The sequence below is a fragment of the Myotis nattereri genome (genome assembly GCF_964212035.1).
Source record: "Myotis nattereri genome assembly, chromosome: 9".
Taxonomy (NCBI): domain Eukaryota; kingdom Metazoa; phylum Chordata; class Mammalia; order Chiroptera; family Vespertilionidae; genus Myotis; species Myotis nattereri.
Genome location: NC_138084.1, coordinates 59080398 through 59096713, shown reverse-complemented (window position 1 = coordinate 59096713; position 16316 = coordinate 59080398). Strand labels below are relative to the sequence as shown.

General features: G+C 40.7%; 1 protein-coding gene across 2 annotated transcripts in view; it reads right to left on the bottom strand.

Moving 5' to 3' along the window:
- Positions 1 to 16316, bottom strand: part of FAT3 (FAT atypical cadherin 3) — a 663604-nt gene that overhangs the window by 500949 nt on the left and 146339 nt on the right. The window lies entirely within an intron of this gene.

The following is a 16316-nucleotide window of genomic DNA, read 5'->3' as shown; positions in this document are numbered from 1 at the left end:
CTTCCAGTTAATGATCTAATCAGCACATTTAAACTGCCCTCTGACCCCACCTAACCGCACAGCCCCATTCTGGGACATCAGTCTTCCAGGAACTGGTCTGATTCCTAATTGACCTTCTTCCTTCCCTATATGGTTAGAACTAAGAGGTCCATATTCTTCTACTCCCAAGATCCTATTCTGACCATTTTAGTAATTCCAAAAGAATGACAAACATAAAATACAAACCCTATTGAAAAGTTTGAGTTTTTCCTAATACTTAGCATGTTTTCAATCGCATGTGTGAAGGTTCTGGTCCTGAAAATGAACAGATGAGGAAGTCCAAGCCAAGAGCTGATCCACAATCTTTTTTTCCCCCCTTCATTTGTTCACAAGAGCTTCCCAGCTGTCAGAAAAAAACTGCCTCAGTCCCAAATTTCAGGCTTCATTTTCCTCTATAGTCCAGCAGAGTGATTTTGGAAGAGGCAAAGACAGAATAACCCGCCTGGGTCTGAGTTACCACCAAGCAGCCTTGGAACAACCTAGTACAAAAGAGATGACTTCCTGTTCATGAGGACTGTTTTTCTGGCCCCATCAACCAGAGTAACTACCAAAAGTAGTGTAGGTTGCCTGCCAGAAGAAAAAAAATGAAGTCACGGCTTGGTCAATGCAGACATGTTTGATAATGGAATACTTTTTGTGTTTCACATTGGCATGTCTGATGGTGTAGGGGCAGGTGCTATGGACCACACATAATGCCCATTACATTCCTTTTGGAACGAGAAAGGCTAAAATACATACATAAGGAATCCAGACACGGTGCTCTATGCTGCATATACAATAACTCATTTAGTATCTAATACAAAATTGGTTGTGGAGCAAGCTCAAAACTATGCTCTCCGAGGAGAAAGACCGTTTCCTACATAAGATGGACTAAAGGAGAAGCTAGAGTGTTTTTAAAGAAAAGCTCTGCCTGCAGAAACCATATGGATGGAAGGGAGGGTGATAAGGTCAGAGACCCAACTTGGAAAAACACTAAAGTACCTTTAAAAAAATAGCAAAAAAGGACCATGTATATAAAATAGAAATCGAGGGCCTTGAGGATGAAGATATTAAAAAACTCTTTAAGAGAGTGGTGAAATCTGAGGTCTTTGGCACAGCAGAAATGATATAAAATGTCTTATATAATTGCTGCCTAAAATGAATCCAAAGTTCTATCCTGGGTATGAGAGGCAGCAGCTGCCCAAGGGAGGAGGAGGTATGGAGGCACTTGGTTAGCTAAGTTCCCAATAATAGGTTTATGGGGCCTTACTGAAAGATAGAGAGGAGAGAAGACAATAAATGAATTATGTTGACGATAAAGCCCTCCAGATGAAAGAAATATAAAGTGTCAATCCAAGACTTGACCAAGTGAGCATTAAACACATTATAAGATTAGAACAAGCCAGGTGACAAGAAAGCTTGGGGAATTTGAGATGACTGCATTTGTGAGAAAGTGATGGTTAGGTTTGTAGACACTTTCTTGGCTCTGTTAGGGCAGGGAGAAAGAAGCCATAAATATAAGCTAAAAAACCCTACTGGGTTCAATAAAATGGACTGAAAATTATTGAAAAGTCAAATGTTTTTTTCAATGTAAGTTATTAACATTACTTTTGTCACTACCTTAAGTGGCTGGTGAAAAAATAAGCCACAAACTCCCATATTTACAGTTAAGCTCTTCGTAGATCATCCATGTCTCTGTGTTCTCTGTCTACACATACATTATTCAAAGCTTTGAACCACAAAAGAACAAAGAAGGTACTAGAACAAATCCCCAGCATGTTCAGAGGTGAAGCGGATGGGCAAAAACATCTCTCCATCTAATCGACCCTTGGAAAAGGAATGTGACAAAGACTCAGGGCTGCTGTTGGATATATATGCACAGCCAGCCCTTCCTTCTCTTCCTTTCTTTGCAAAATTACCTACTGAGCAGCGATCATATGCAGAGCTCTGACCTGCCAGACACAGGACACAACAGTGCCTTAGAACTAAATCCTGCCTTCAAGGAACTTACCATGAAGCAGAGGTAATAAGACAAATACACAACTGATGCTGAAATAAGATGAAGTATGGCCACTGGCTGTGAATTCAGCTGGGCCTGTATACCAGATCCGTGGGCATGCTCAACCATCCCAACCAAACCAGCTGATCTCACAGCAGGAGGTGGAAAGAGCCAGACAGATTCTTTGACAGTATGACGATCAGCTAGAAACGTTTTAGCTCTTACTCTCTGGGCAGCTGAACAGAATCTTAATGCGGACAGATTATAGAACACTTAGTCTAAATGTGATTTTAAATAACTGGACAACAGTTTTTATTTCATTTCCTAGGGACATGGGCAGCACTGTTGAATTTTTTAAAAGTATCCTGTCTAAACAATTAAGTTCAACCATCGGCATTAACTCCTGTCCCTGGTTGAGTGTTCCTGAAAGAACAATGTGATCAATCTTTGAAGATAGATTGTTCAAACTGTTAATCTTAAGATTTACACATTCATAAACACAAGAAGAAACAATGATTTGTTGGAAAGATGAAGTATTTGGACGAGTCACCAAACCTTACTGTGTCTCATTTTACTTATTTGTAGAGTTGAAAGAGGGTAGATAACTCACAGATTACCTATAACAATAAAATGACAAATGTAGCCCTGACCAGTGTATCTCAGTGGTTAGAGTGTCAGCCCAAGCACTGAAGGGTCACAGGTTCAATTCCTGGTCAAGGGCATGTACCTGGGTTGCATTCAGGAGGCAACCAATCATGTGTCTCATTTACATGATCTCGATCTCTCTCTCTCTCTCTCTCTCTCTCTCTCTCTCTCTCTCTCTCTCCTTCTCCCACCCTCCCTCCCTTCCACTCAATGGGAAAAAAAATATCCGCAGGTGAGGATTAACAAAAATGATAAATGCAGCAATACTATCAAACGTTTTACCAATATACTGTTATATATTCTCCATGTTGCTATATGCAATGGTGTACAGATGATGGTCATAAACATTTGTTCCTACACATGAGCTCTTGCTGGGTTTCACTCATTTCTTCATATTCATATACATACAGGATGCACAGTTTGAAATTTGTACCTCAATATTCTGAAGCTCTGAATCTATTTCCAATTGAAAGCCATCTTCTTAATATCTACTGAAGGGAAATTACAGTGTATTTATCGCCTGGACATGATCATTACCTTCCAATAAAAATGACTCATTAAATAAAAAGCAATTTTCACCTGTGAGCTCTTAGGATATATTTGCTTACTTATAGCCTCTTGCTCAATATTTTCTGTATTTCTCAGTACAATTACTTAAGGTTCACATGTCTGTTCAAGTTTTCCCCAATCAGAGCAACTCAAAAACACTGAAAGACAAAAAACAGTAACAACAAACACCCAAGGGAAGAAAAACACACTCATTATCTAAAGTGAGAGATTCTAGGATCCATTTTAGAAGGACAGAGAACATCTGATCTTTATTCAGCTTCTGGTTAGAAGTCAAAACACAGCAGGTTTGCTGTTTCCAACATCTTCATTAATAATCCCATGCACCTACTCGGAAATATTCCCCTGCAAGAGAGAGGAATCTTGAGAGTGACAAGCCATCCACGCATACCTGGGTATGGAGCTCTGCATGTTAAATGAGCACTGGAGGCCCCAGAATGATTAATTATTGCCTGAGAGCGGACTGCATGTTCCTGTTCCCCACATGGGTTGCTTTCCCAATGCAGCTCTGTCTGCCTGAAACTAAAACTGGTCCTAGACAAAGCAGATAATTTAATTTTACCAAAGGGCTGGAAATTTGACCTTACAAGTTGGAGAAACTGCATTGGTTTGATCAGAACAAAAGAATGCAGAGCCTCTCTTTCCCATCTACCCCTAGCTAAAGTACGGGGTCTAAACAGTCAACCCCAGCAGAGAATTGTCAATGCTCCAGTGTACACCCAGGGAAGCTGGAGTACCAGGGACATCACTTTGTATAACAGGCACTGTCAGGAGTGATAGGGGAGGGGTTGTGCTGTTCATGTTCTTCTTAGCTCCCTAGTATTTTATAATAACCACTAGAGACCCGGTGTACAAAATTCATGCACTGGGTGGGGGGTCCCCTCAGCCCGGCCTTTGCCCTCTCGCAGTCTGGGACCCCTCGAGGGATGCCTGCCTGCCAGCTTAGGTCCAATCCCCAGAGGGCCCGATCCTGGCACTCATATACCCCTCTCGCACCCTGGGGCTCTCACAGTCCAGGACCCCTGCTCCTTACCTCCCTGCCAAGGGGGAGGAGGGGAGCGCTGCTCAACCAGAAGCTGAGCTCCCTGCTCCTTAGCACTGGCCCCACCCCCTGCCCACTGATGGGGGCGGGGGGGGGGCGATCAGGGGCCAGGGTGGCCTGGGAAGGGGCTGTGGGAGGTTGAGGTGCTGTGGTCACGCCCTGTTCCACCTCTGTGGAGGCGCTGGGACCACACTGCCCCCTCTCTTACCACCTCTACAGCCATCTCTGTGGAAGGGGAGGCACCGGGACCGCCATGGCTGGCCTGGCGGCACAGGCTCACTGGCCCCACCCTCCGCCCACTGGTCGTTCTGAAAGGTCGATCCAGAAGGTCATTCCAAAGTCTGGTCTAATTAGCATATTAGCTCTTTATTATATAGGATGATACTGATTCTCGGTTTAATGTCTAGTGTCTTAATGTTGGTTTTGTCTTACCCAAAACAACATAATAATTGCAGAGTAGAAAGCCACTTTGGGAAAAGAATGTTTGCATATGCTCATGATTTAATTTAAAGAGTTCTGTGACTAAAATCTGAAGAATTGTGATTAACAAAATGTGCTTTCATCTGTGCTTCAAATGTTATGTGTGATGTTTTCAGGTCAGTAAAGAACAGAATGTGAAATACTAAGTAGCAAAATAGCATGAAGGGTAGGATCACTAAAAGACTTCCTAAGTGCACCACAGTCAACTCAGGCATCAGCGATTCTTGTCAAAGGTGATGCCTGCTTACAGCCAAGTCAGTAACTCATCTCAGTAATAAATACAGTTAATAATGACAACCTAAGACATTTTTTAAAAAGCATGTTTTGAATCATCAAGACATCTTGGAGCAAAACAGTGCCCAGGCTTAAATGTCCTGGGTTCAAAGCTCAGTTGTACCAATGACCATGGGATCTGTGAAAAAGCCACTTCATCTCAACAAGTTTCATCTTCCTACATGATACAGGTGATGGTGCTGACAATGCAGACAATGACAATGAGGATACAGTGACAAGAAATGAAGATGGGACACTAAGTTTAACAGACAAAACTCTCACAAAATCCTCAACCTCTAGGTCCTCTTCTATCTCCCTCTGCATTTCTAGCCCATAAATTTGTACACACACATTTGATAAAATAGTACACTGTGTCAGATGCTTCTAAGAATGGAGAGGTACAATGGTATGACTTTGCCCACATCAGTCACAGAATAAGAAATGCTGACATTGCTTCCCTTGTAGTACTAAGCAATCCAGGGTCTGGAGAAACAGGAATCATATCACCTTGACCAATAAGTGCCTTTAGAAAACGTGTTGTTTTGTGTAGTTGAGTTTTCTGAAAAAGTAGTTGAGCATCTGCCCAAGTCCCCATCACAATTTTATGGGTGATGTTTCCTTTGTTTTGAGGAGAAATATTTCCCCAATACACTGCAAGTCTTTGCCCAGGGTCAGTTTGCACAATCAACATCCACTCATCCCAACCTGCTCCACCACTTCCTGGGCCTCAACTATTCACCAGCTTCCTAACAGGAGCTCTTGCTGCTACAACAGAAAAAGGAGCTCCCCCACAGCTGACAGGAGACAGTGTAATGAATGAATAATGGTCAGACTGTACATTAATCACAAGGTCCTGGATTCCACATAAGTTGCCCAGGCACAGCAACACAATCCAAAAGAGCTGGGAAGTTCATGTCGTGGGTGGCAGATCTTACCCAGAAGAGGTAAAAAATGGGAAAGAGTTAAGAGGAAAACTGCTTGCCCTCCTCTTCAACTCTAGGCCTCATTCAGCCTCCCCGGAGACATACAGTGACTGAGAAAGAAGTTGAAGCTATGGGCAATTCGATAACACTCCACTTTATGTTTGGTCTCCCTTCTTTCCAACCTGGCTTGCTTTTTCCTCTCGCCCGTGCTCCACTGGAATCCACAGCCTCAATAAAACATGAGCATGTATTGTAACGTTTGCCTCAGGTCTGTTTTCCAAGGAAGGAGAGCCTCGACAAGGGGTGGGAGTTTTCATTATAATGATCAGCTAAGCTGTGCGGTGATGAAGTGATGGGCTCCCAAGTTCTCAATTAACTTATTACTACACATTTTTGAATCATGCTGTGTGACTGTGGAATATAGAATTCTGACTTAGTATCAACACCCTTGATTGAAACACAGAAATTTAGGGACTATAAAGGGAACTCTCACCTAGTATGATTCTGAGTATTTTCCCTCTACGATAAAACTACCAGACAGGCAGAAAAAGACTACACCTGCACTTTCAGCAACTAGAACAATGCTTTATGAAACTGGTATTCATAATTTAACTACTCTTTTTCATTTTAAGGCTCATTCAGTTTAACCATGTAGTAAATATTCCTTTAGAAATATCCTCATGGTGTGAGAAATGTCTAACTCCAGCCAGGTTTGGGGAAAGATGGGCAATATCATGCACAAGAGCAGGGCATCCACATACTTAAGACTAACTTACTCTCCATCACCAAGCTTCATTCAGGATCTCAGGGCCTCATACTGGTTCAAGTATAATATGATATCCCAAGTATATAATTCCATTTGGAAGTTGACTGAAAGTCAATGTTTATTTTTAGTAACCACAGGGTTTTAACAAAGGTAGAGTCAAGGAAATCAGAAACATCCTACGAATCCCAGCAGCCCAAGGATATTAAAATTATTGATCGTGAGATGTGCTACTGCTATGTACATTATAATAGTAATACATTAGATGATCTATAATAAAATTTGATAGTAATATGGAAACTATGGTTCAGTGATACCCATGTGGTTTGTGGGAAAACCCCCAAGTCAGGTTTTAGGATACAGATGATGAGTCTAAGGGAAAGAACTCTGTGACCGTCATTAACACACCTCTCAAAGGCCCTTGTATCTGCTTCCAGGTCCAGATGTATCCTCAGTAGTGAACTGCCAAGTAGGTGTCATAAAAAAGAGTGGGCCCACTGAACAATGTCATTCTCTCACCAGCCATCTGCTCTGAAAGGACAGAGCTCGCGACTGTATTTCTTAAACTTAGAGATTTTCTCACACGTCCAGTACAGTTGGCAACAGAATTTCCAGGACACCTCCTTGGAGACACCTGGGGGCCAGATCCACTCACATGTCACCTTGAATTTATGTCCTTCACACAGGTTTGTCTGCTGGTTTAATAATACATGAGAGTGACAGAAACATTAAATCTGGTCTAGCTGTCACAGATTTTCAAATCAGGACCAGTCTTTGTGGCCTGGCCAAGCATAGTCATTCTTCCGTGATGATCTTGAAGACTTACTTCTTTCGAAAAGTGTTCATGTACTGACATTGCTAGGCAGGCAGATGCAGATTTAACAGGAAGTGTCAAAGTTGAAGCTTACAAGCCCTATGTAGGACCCTGGCAATATATCTCATGGTTAAACATTTTTGCAAAAGTAGTATATTTTAACAACAATAACTTAATTTTTTTTTTCCTTTTTTCCCCTCCAGTGACATTTCCCATCATCAGGTAGAGTGGCTGCAGGCATCTGGACCATCTATTCAAAGGAGAATTGAGTTGAGGATACATTTAGTTTGAAGTTAGTGGCATATGTTTATGTGGTTCACCATCAATTCCATGTACAGTCAAATTGTTGTTAGTTATCCCAATGTAGAAATGATTCCAAAAACATGCCTACTACATACTACACTGAGACACATACCACTATAGCATGGAAACGAAGGACTAGTACTTGTGTCACCAAAGGAAAAGCATTTCTAAACTATCAATAATAAAACACAAATTTAAATCAATAACACTGGAGGAAAAAAAATAATCTTTCTGTACTTTTCTATTTTTAAATTTTATTTTTCTTTGTTTTTTGGTTAATCCTCACCCATTAATATTTTTTCCCATTGCCAGTCAGAAAGAGTAGAAAGGAGGGTGGGAGGGAAGGGGACTTTAATAGAATCAGGTGGAGAAAAACCTACAAAAATGGTAGAAGCTCTATGTTATAGATTTTGGGGTAAAGCACAACGCCTTTATGTTTTTACCATAATATCGTGTGTGTGTGTGTGTGTGTGTGTGTGTGTGTGTGTGTGTATGTGTGTACCTCAAATTTCTAGCTTAATTCCTTCAACATACATTCACTTTTTGACCCAAGACATTTCATATTCAATGTTTTTCTAACTATTATTCTCAGCAGCATACTGCTTTCTAAAAGCAACTAGAATATTACCTATGTTATGCAAATGAAAATCTGTGAGTTTAATTACAAAGACTGGCCTTAGAGGAGCCACTAAATCCTCCAATGTCCAACAGGAAAATCTGGAGAGCCCTATTATATTCAATAATTCATTGACCGGTGCCCAGAATTTAATATAAATTGAACTGAATGCTACACACAACTCTGTGTAGATTCTGTGTGTTGATAAGATGTGCTTTCATAAAAACTGGCAAGCTAAAAATACAGACTACAGCCCACTTTAATTTTCTTTTTTTTTTTCAATGAGACATTGTGAATGTAGTGGCATCACAGAAATATTTATCGAGCTCTGTAATTCTTCCAAATGTAATGATAAATAAAAGTATCTTCAAAACACTTGCAAAAAATATTTTTAGAAGACTGAAATGAGACGCGAGCTATCCAGAGTCAACACATTTATCCCACACATTCTAAGAACCACTAGTATGTGAAGTAATCAGTTGGTAGGTTTTGTACCCTCTGCTTATTAGACCCCTGAATTTCATTCCTGTTAACTGAAGAAATAAAAACAATCCAGTTTCACTTGGCACTGAAGAAATAACGACCGTGACGTGAAGGACCAGGTAAGCCATTAAAAATTTCCATTACATTAATAAAAGAAAGTCCAATTTCAGAGAAAAGACCACAGGAGTTTCCAGCTTGTTGGTTTGCCACCCTATTTAAATTTCCTCTTTATGGTGGTCATTATTTTTATCACTTACTAGTTACACAGGGACAATAGCAGCTCGAACTTGCTACATGATGCAGACATAATTACAGATTTGAACCAACAGTCCTCTATTAAAACCTAAATTGCCTTCAGCCAACAGTTAAGGAAAGGTCAAGAAGAAGGCACCTGCTGAAAAGAGTAATAAAAACATGCTGTTCATTACTTTCCAGAAGCTTCCAATCCTTTCTCCCACCTGGCTTACATGACAACCACTAAGTTCATCTGAGTGTTGTGGAGTGTTCAAGGCTCTGCTGGGACTCATTATTTTTCTCTCAAATAATTATGTTCAAAAAGTCTAGGCCTTAGATTAAAAATCCAGACCTAAGAAATGTTTCTCAGTTGACCATAACTTCATTTCTCTCCTTTGCTTGCTCTGGTCCTAAGGGCAAATTTTAAGGGTGAACGTGGGACAAAAGTCATTGAATCTCTTTTGACTTAGACGGGTGGAGGTAAAAATATCACCTCAAACAAAGAATGAGGATGGGGAATGCATTTACTCTGGGATTGTCATGAATTGCACCAAAGCCACCAAATAACACCTGCTTTACTTGTCAAGGAGAAGTTAATAAGCAAATTGGAGGAAAAGAAGTTGGAAAGATGAAGAATCGCCATAAGATAAAATATGACTTCCAGTGCCTCTGAATAGAAGGAAAAGGAAGCTTATTATTATTATTATTATTATTATTATTATTATTACACTAGAGGCCTGGTGCACAAAATTCATGTGTGAGTACAATCCCTAGGCCTGGCGAGTGATCAGGGTCATCTTCCCTGGCTGCCCCCAACCGGGCCCGGCCCCACCGCCACCCACCCCTGGTGGTTCCCCGTTCGTCATTGGGTGATCGGAGCCTGCTGGCCGGAAGGAGGAACCAAGAGGTCAGCCTTTCCCACCCACTCGCAAGCCCCTCCCCTGCTGTGGGTTGCCCTTGGTGTGGGGCGACTGTTGGGGCAGGGGCCTTGGCCTGGTACCACCCGCGTGCCACACCACCCAACCCTCGTTCCCCATTTGCCATTGGATGATAGGTGCCTGCCAGTGGGGGAAAGGGACCAAGAGGTGGACAGTGTACCTCATAGTGACTTGTTGAGCAGTTGCTCTGGTCATTCTGCTGTTAGTGTCAATTTGCATATTGCCCTTTTATAATATAGGATTATGCAAGATCATGCTACTATGGGAATTACCCAACACTTTAAATGTCTGGGCTGGGACTAACGGATCCTGCTATGACGAAAAGCTCCTCATATTTCTAATTCACATTTTCCCTTCCTTGTTTTTCATTCACTCACTCTTAACTAGCTGATAACTACAGACTACAGACTGGGTATTAGACTCAGCACTGGCACACAGAAACCAGTACTTCAGTTAAACTAACTAAATAAAGGCTGCTCAGTTTTATGTCTGAATTTCTCCCCAGCCACCAGTTGAAATGAATCTTCTCCCTGTAGCAGATCAAAGAACCGCATCTCAACATGTGGGAGCCTGAGAGATTCTGATACCACACCGTCCATCCGGCTGCTCCACCTTTTCCTATGCCTGATGGATCAGAGTCCTCAGCAAAGCATTTTCTTTTCAAAGTAGAGAAGATGGGGAACGCATAAACTAGATGGGGAAGCAAAGCCCTCTGGTTCACCTTCTTCCCTTGTGAAATGAAAGTACTAAGTAAGTCTTATTCTGTTGTTTCTCCAGGTCTCCAGTGGAATGTGCTAACACACAGAGCAGCATCATAGGGACTGGAATTAGTAGGAGTTGCTAGACCACATCAGCTTTAGAAATGCTTTTAAACTTAAAATTTGTTTTAGGGTATTTACATACAAAACATATTTCATCCGCCAGGGTCCCGTCAGAAAACAGATGGTACACTCAAACTGGGTAATTGAGAGAAACATTGAACAAATAGGCTGTTTACAAAGGTGTGGGCAGGGTGTAGAAAAAAGGAATCATAATTAAAAAACAGATGCTGTGCTCCAGAGTTGATAACAATAGGGAGCTCTTTCTACCCATCGATAGAGGGGGGGGGGGGGGGCAGCCAGTCCACAGTAACCAGTGTGGAATGAGTCAAAGGGAGAAATAGCCTGAACAAACTCTCTTTCATCCTCTCCATGTTCCCACCGGCAGAACCAACAGATGATGTCAGGGAGCAAAGGAGCCCACCGGCCGATGAGCTCAGGCTCCTTCCTGGACACGAAGCAGAAAGGAGGGTGGAGAGCGAATCTCGAGTGGCGAAAAGGAGAAAGCTAGCACAGATACTAAACACAACCATAAAGCTGTAGTTATTGCTGGAATGGTCTGCACACAAAAGGAGTCGTTAGTTTCACAGTGCTTAATGACTGTGAGAAACTTATTACAGGTGTCTGTTTGAACCAAAGTGCTCATTAGACTTAAGTCTCTGCTGATTCTATCAAAACATTCCCAATAAAGAAAGCATTCTAGGCTCACAGAAGCTGGGAAAGTGCTGTCTAGAACCTCAATATAAAGAAAGGTCAATGTGAGTGCATGTTTTCCCTTTTAAAATACCAGATGTGTAAAAATAAGAACACAACCGTCCCTACCTTATGAGACAATTGAATGAGACCATCTGTATAAAGCATTTGGACAGAACTTGTCACAGTTAACCACTGCTGCCATCGCCACCAGCACCGTCACCTGCAGCTGCATTCTGGCCTCTCAGACAGACTGGGAAACTTCCTGGCCTGGAAGGCCCAGGCATTACACTTGTAGCTGTATGTGTCTCTAGTGGTTGGCCCAGGGCCTTACACATAGGTAGCTAGCACCCAATTAATTTTAGGTTATAACGACCATAATGAGAGTTGTCAGAGGCTATGTCAGGCTGTATTATTATTCAGTAAGTATTCATTCCTCTTCCCTCCCTCCCTCTATAGAAATATTCTTCACTGCCCCACCTCAACACTGAGCTTACCCCTAAGGACCTGCTCTGGCTAATAGGATGTGAGCCCTTTCTGAGCAGAGGCTTTAAGAGGCACTGCAGGTTTCAGCAGCCCTGTCGCATGTCTGACCTCCCCTTTGAGAACATCACATCCCAGATAGCTGTGCAGTCCTTCGGCCTGCATCCTGCAACGGGAAGACATGTGGAACATACACTCAATCCACAGCCTGCCACAGTGCTGCTTCAACTGTTCCCCAGTCTCAGAGCAAGGGAAAAAAGTCTGTGTCGATAAGCCACTGAAATTTTGTGACTGGTTGTTATGTAGCCATCATGATACAGAAAAATGTGACCAGTGGATGTTTATAAAGGTTATTACGGCATGCTGGAGTGGAAAGAGAGTGACTAAAATGACATTTGGTGCCCATTTCTGGAGTTCCAATCCCAGCTCAGATAACGTCCAGGTGCATGACCTTAACTGGGCAAGCATCATTAAACTTGACCTTGCTGACCTACTATGACAATTATAAACAGTGTCCATAAAGCACCTAGCACAGTGCCTGGCATATAATAGATACTTGATAAATGAAAAAAATAATATAATTAGCAATACTGGATGGCAAAAATATCTTCCCAATTATAAATGATTAATGTCCTAAACTAGAAATTATTTATCTTAATTAAGCATTTCTTTAATCTTAAGTAAATAAAAATGGTGAAATCATTGCTTAAGTTTACAGCTTGCAAAAGAATCTAGTAGAAAATAACAGTTTAAAATAGATAATGTGTGCTTTCTAAGCCATCTAAAACCTAAACATTAAAGAATATGAATTCCTGTTGCATCAAAGAGTAAGAATGCATTCTTAGTGAAGGAAACAATGATTACATTGAGTCTTCCAGACTAGTAATTTAAATTGTGATCAAATCCACTGTGGTTGGGCCCCACAGCTAATCCATTTATTGTGAACATTATTAAACATTTATTAAATGCCTGTGAGTGGTAAAGAACTGCAAAGGTATGGTTTTGTTCACTGAGTTCCAGAAACGTGGAGAACATAAAATAACTAAATGGATCAACTAATCCCAGCACATGCAGTTTCACAAAACAGGAGCATGCAATTACTGAGGCACAGAAATAGATTTTTGATCCATTGGGAAGGCATTCAGGAAACTATCATTGCTAATAAATGATAGAAGATTTATCTGGATTGTAACACTCAACTAATAAGGAAATTTATCTAAAATAGGAGCTCAATTCCCTGCCTTTCAAAAGAATAAGGAAAAAGGCTCTACAGGAAAGATATAACCTGGTAGACACTCTCTGAAGAGGCCAAGTGAATTTAGCGTAGTGTTTCCGAACCACACGCAAAGGGAATGCTTGGAGTGCCTGAATGAAGAATCCTGGGCTCCTAGCCCAGACCTACTGAATCGGCATCTTTGGGACTTGGCCCTGGGAATCTGCATGGTTAACAAACTCTGTAGCTGATTCATGTGCACTCCTAAATTTGAGACCCACTAGACAATGTGAGCTATTAAGTAACCTTTGGCAGCTGACTTCAAGGTTCTTGAAAGACAAAAATCCAAACAAGTTTAGGCCATTCTATGCCCAAGGGTCAAATGGAGACAACGGAGTCTGAACTACAGTCTCAGTAACAGCTGCAGGGCTAAATAGCTGTTCACTCTGCCAGCAGCTCAAGCCATGATTTTTAACACTGGGAAACCAAGAGCTTATGGATCATTCAACAGAAGTGCAAACCCAACAGCACCATGGTGATGATGTCTCTCTTGTTGGGTGTACATTTGCCAAACTTCTTAACCCTAACATCTCCCTAACACAAGTCCAGGCAAGCATTCCTCATCAACGTCTTGGGCTCAGCTATTAAAATCTATAAGAGGTGAGAGGGGAGGAAGTAAGATGAGTAAGAATATTATTATATGGAAATTCTAACCTTCATTAAAAACTTCAACATCAAGCCCCAACTTTTTTTCTATCATATAGAGAAAAGCATAGTTTTACTTTCGAAGAGAAGGAAGCCAAATGAAAAGTGGAAAAGGACAATGCCACTATAGTTTTAAATATTAAAAATCCTCTGGGAAAGTAAGTCAGAAACATATGTAATGAATACCCCCAAAAGAGCACTGTATTAGGAGAGATCCATCTATGTCCTCTTGTGGGCATGTGAGCAGACATGACTCCCGTAGCTTCTCTTTAACCCAAAGAAGTGAACGTTTCCAAGAACGAGCTTTTAAGTCACACAGCAATGTCAAAATGTACTTGGCACTATTATCATCCGTGGCAAAGCGCACTGTATGTACTTTAGGATCTAACAGAACAAATGCAGAGGAGTGAGGTGATTTCTCAAGAGAGGTAAAGGACCTCAAACTTCTGAAGTCAAGAATTATAAGGGAAGCGATATCATCAGAGGAAATGATACACACATTTTTCTGAAATAACACCCAAGATGAAAACAAAATAACATGGTACAAACAGAGGAAATCTAGGCCACTTTCAACAAACTGTTCCTGTTCTTCCCTGCATCGGGCTACACCAAGATGAAACTTCCTAATAAAACAGCTCAATGTGGCTTAATGTAGTCATCTAGCCAGCAGTAGTTAATGATTCAGTCCAACGCCTTCCTGCTGACCCAACTGCCCATATCCACCTGGGTCCTAAAGGTAAACTTCTCTAACAGGAAAGCCACACAAACAATGGGACTCTAAGGGAGATAGAAAGGTGATTAATGACCTGTGTCATCAGCCAATGAGCCCAGGGTTTAAGGACTTTAAAATCTGTTCAACACTTTATTGTCTTACAGATTTTAGATCAATGCCAAATTCAAATATATGTAGGAACATGCAAGGAAGTCCATATCAGCTCTAGATGGCAGACAGCATAATATACTGCAGCACTCAGAGCTAAGTTTGAAACCTGACTGGGTTATATACCTTCTCTGAATGTCAGTTCAGGAGTTCATTATTAGTTCTACTCATGGGGCTATTGGGAGAAATAAATAAGACATGATTATAAAGCCCTTCAAATATTTTACTGCCCACTGTAAGTATTCAAAGAAATCATTATTATTAGTAGTAATAAAGTATTAGCACAGAGTAGACACTCAATAAAGATTACTTCCCAGCCTTGCTCATTTTGTATGTCAAAGGTGAAAATATATTCCAAATCATATAGCAAGTTATATATAATAAAATAGAGTAGGTGGCTGAATCAGAACCCAATTTTCTTGGCATTTACCTTTTCCTTTATTATGGCTATGAAGACAAATTTTATCATTTAACACCACCCATAATCAGAGCCCAGGTATACACAAAAATTACAGTTTAAATTTGTGAGGGTACACATTTTGTAATTCCTATCCAATATTTCATAGATTGCATCAAATCCTTTTTCTGGTGTGATTGATATACAGTTAGTATCCCTATAATGGACCTTCCCACTCCCTGTTTTAATTATCATCATCATTACTGGGAACAAAATGCCCTGTGTGTGTTGTTGAAAATGATTTAATATAGACACGTATGTCCTGAAGACTGTAAAGTGCTAATATTACCACTTACACAAGAATAAAGAAGACACAGCCCCTGTTTTGAGATGTCTTCAATCCAAAGTAGACTAGAAAAATGCACAGTGTTAATCAAGGAACACATACATATATGCACATGCCCAGGCGCATGTACACTTAAAGGACACATAATAAGAATGACAAAAAATAGAAAAAATATACATATCTGTATTATGATGGAAGGTAATTAAATAGGTAGGGGGCAATAATAATATTGGGTAAATTCTGCCCCATATTCTAAAATATAAAAAAATAATTCTTAAAAATAAAATCTTAAAATAAATTTATTTACTAAATAAAATCTACAACACACCTGCTCTAATCTATCATGAAAACATCTGTAAAAGCAGGTCTCTATATGTTAATGGAGCATATACGGTGAAATGCTATTGTTCAAGGGGCCAGATGTGTCCTTGAAACATGAAGACCAAGCTACTAATATCACTTCAGCAAAGCATTACTGTAAAGGGAAAGATTAGTACACAAGAGCCATTTGAAAATCTATTTCACACTTCTAATGTAAAGCCAATTCAAATGTAATTTTCTTTGTCAAGGCCCTTAATTTAGTGAAAGTCAAAAGTGCAATCAACAAAGGTGAATATTACTTATGCTTATCAAGAGATAATCTAGAAACAGTGCTAAATAAGAACAAAAAACAAGGACATCTC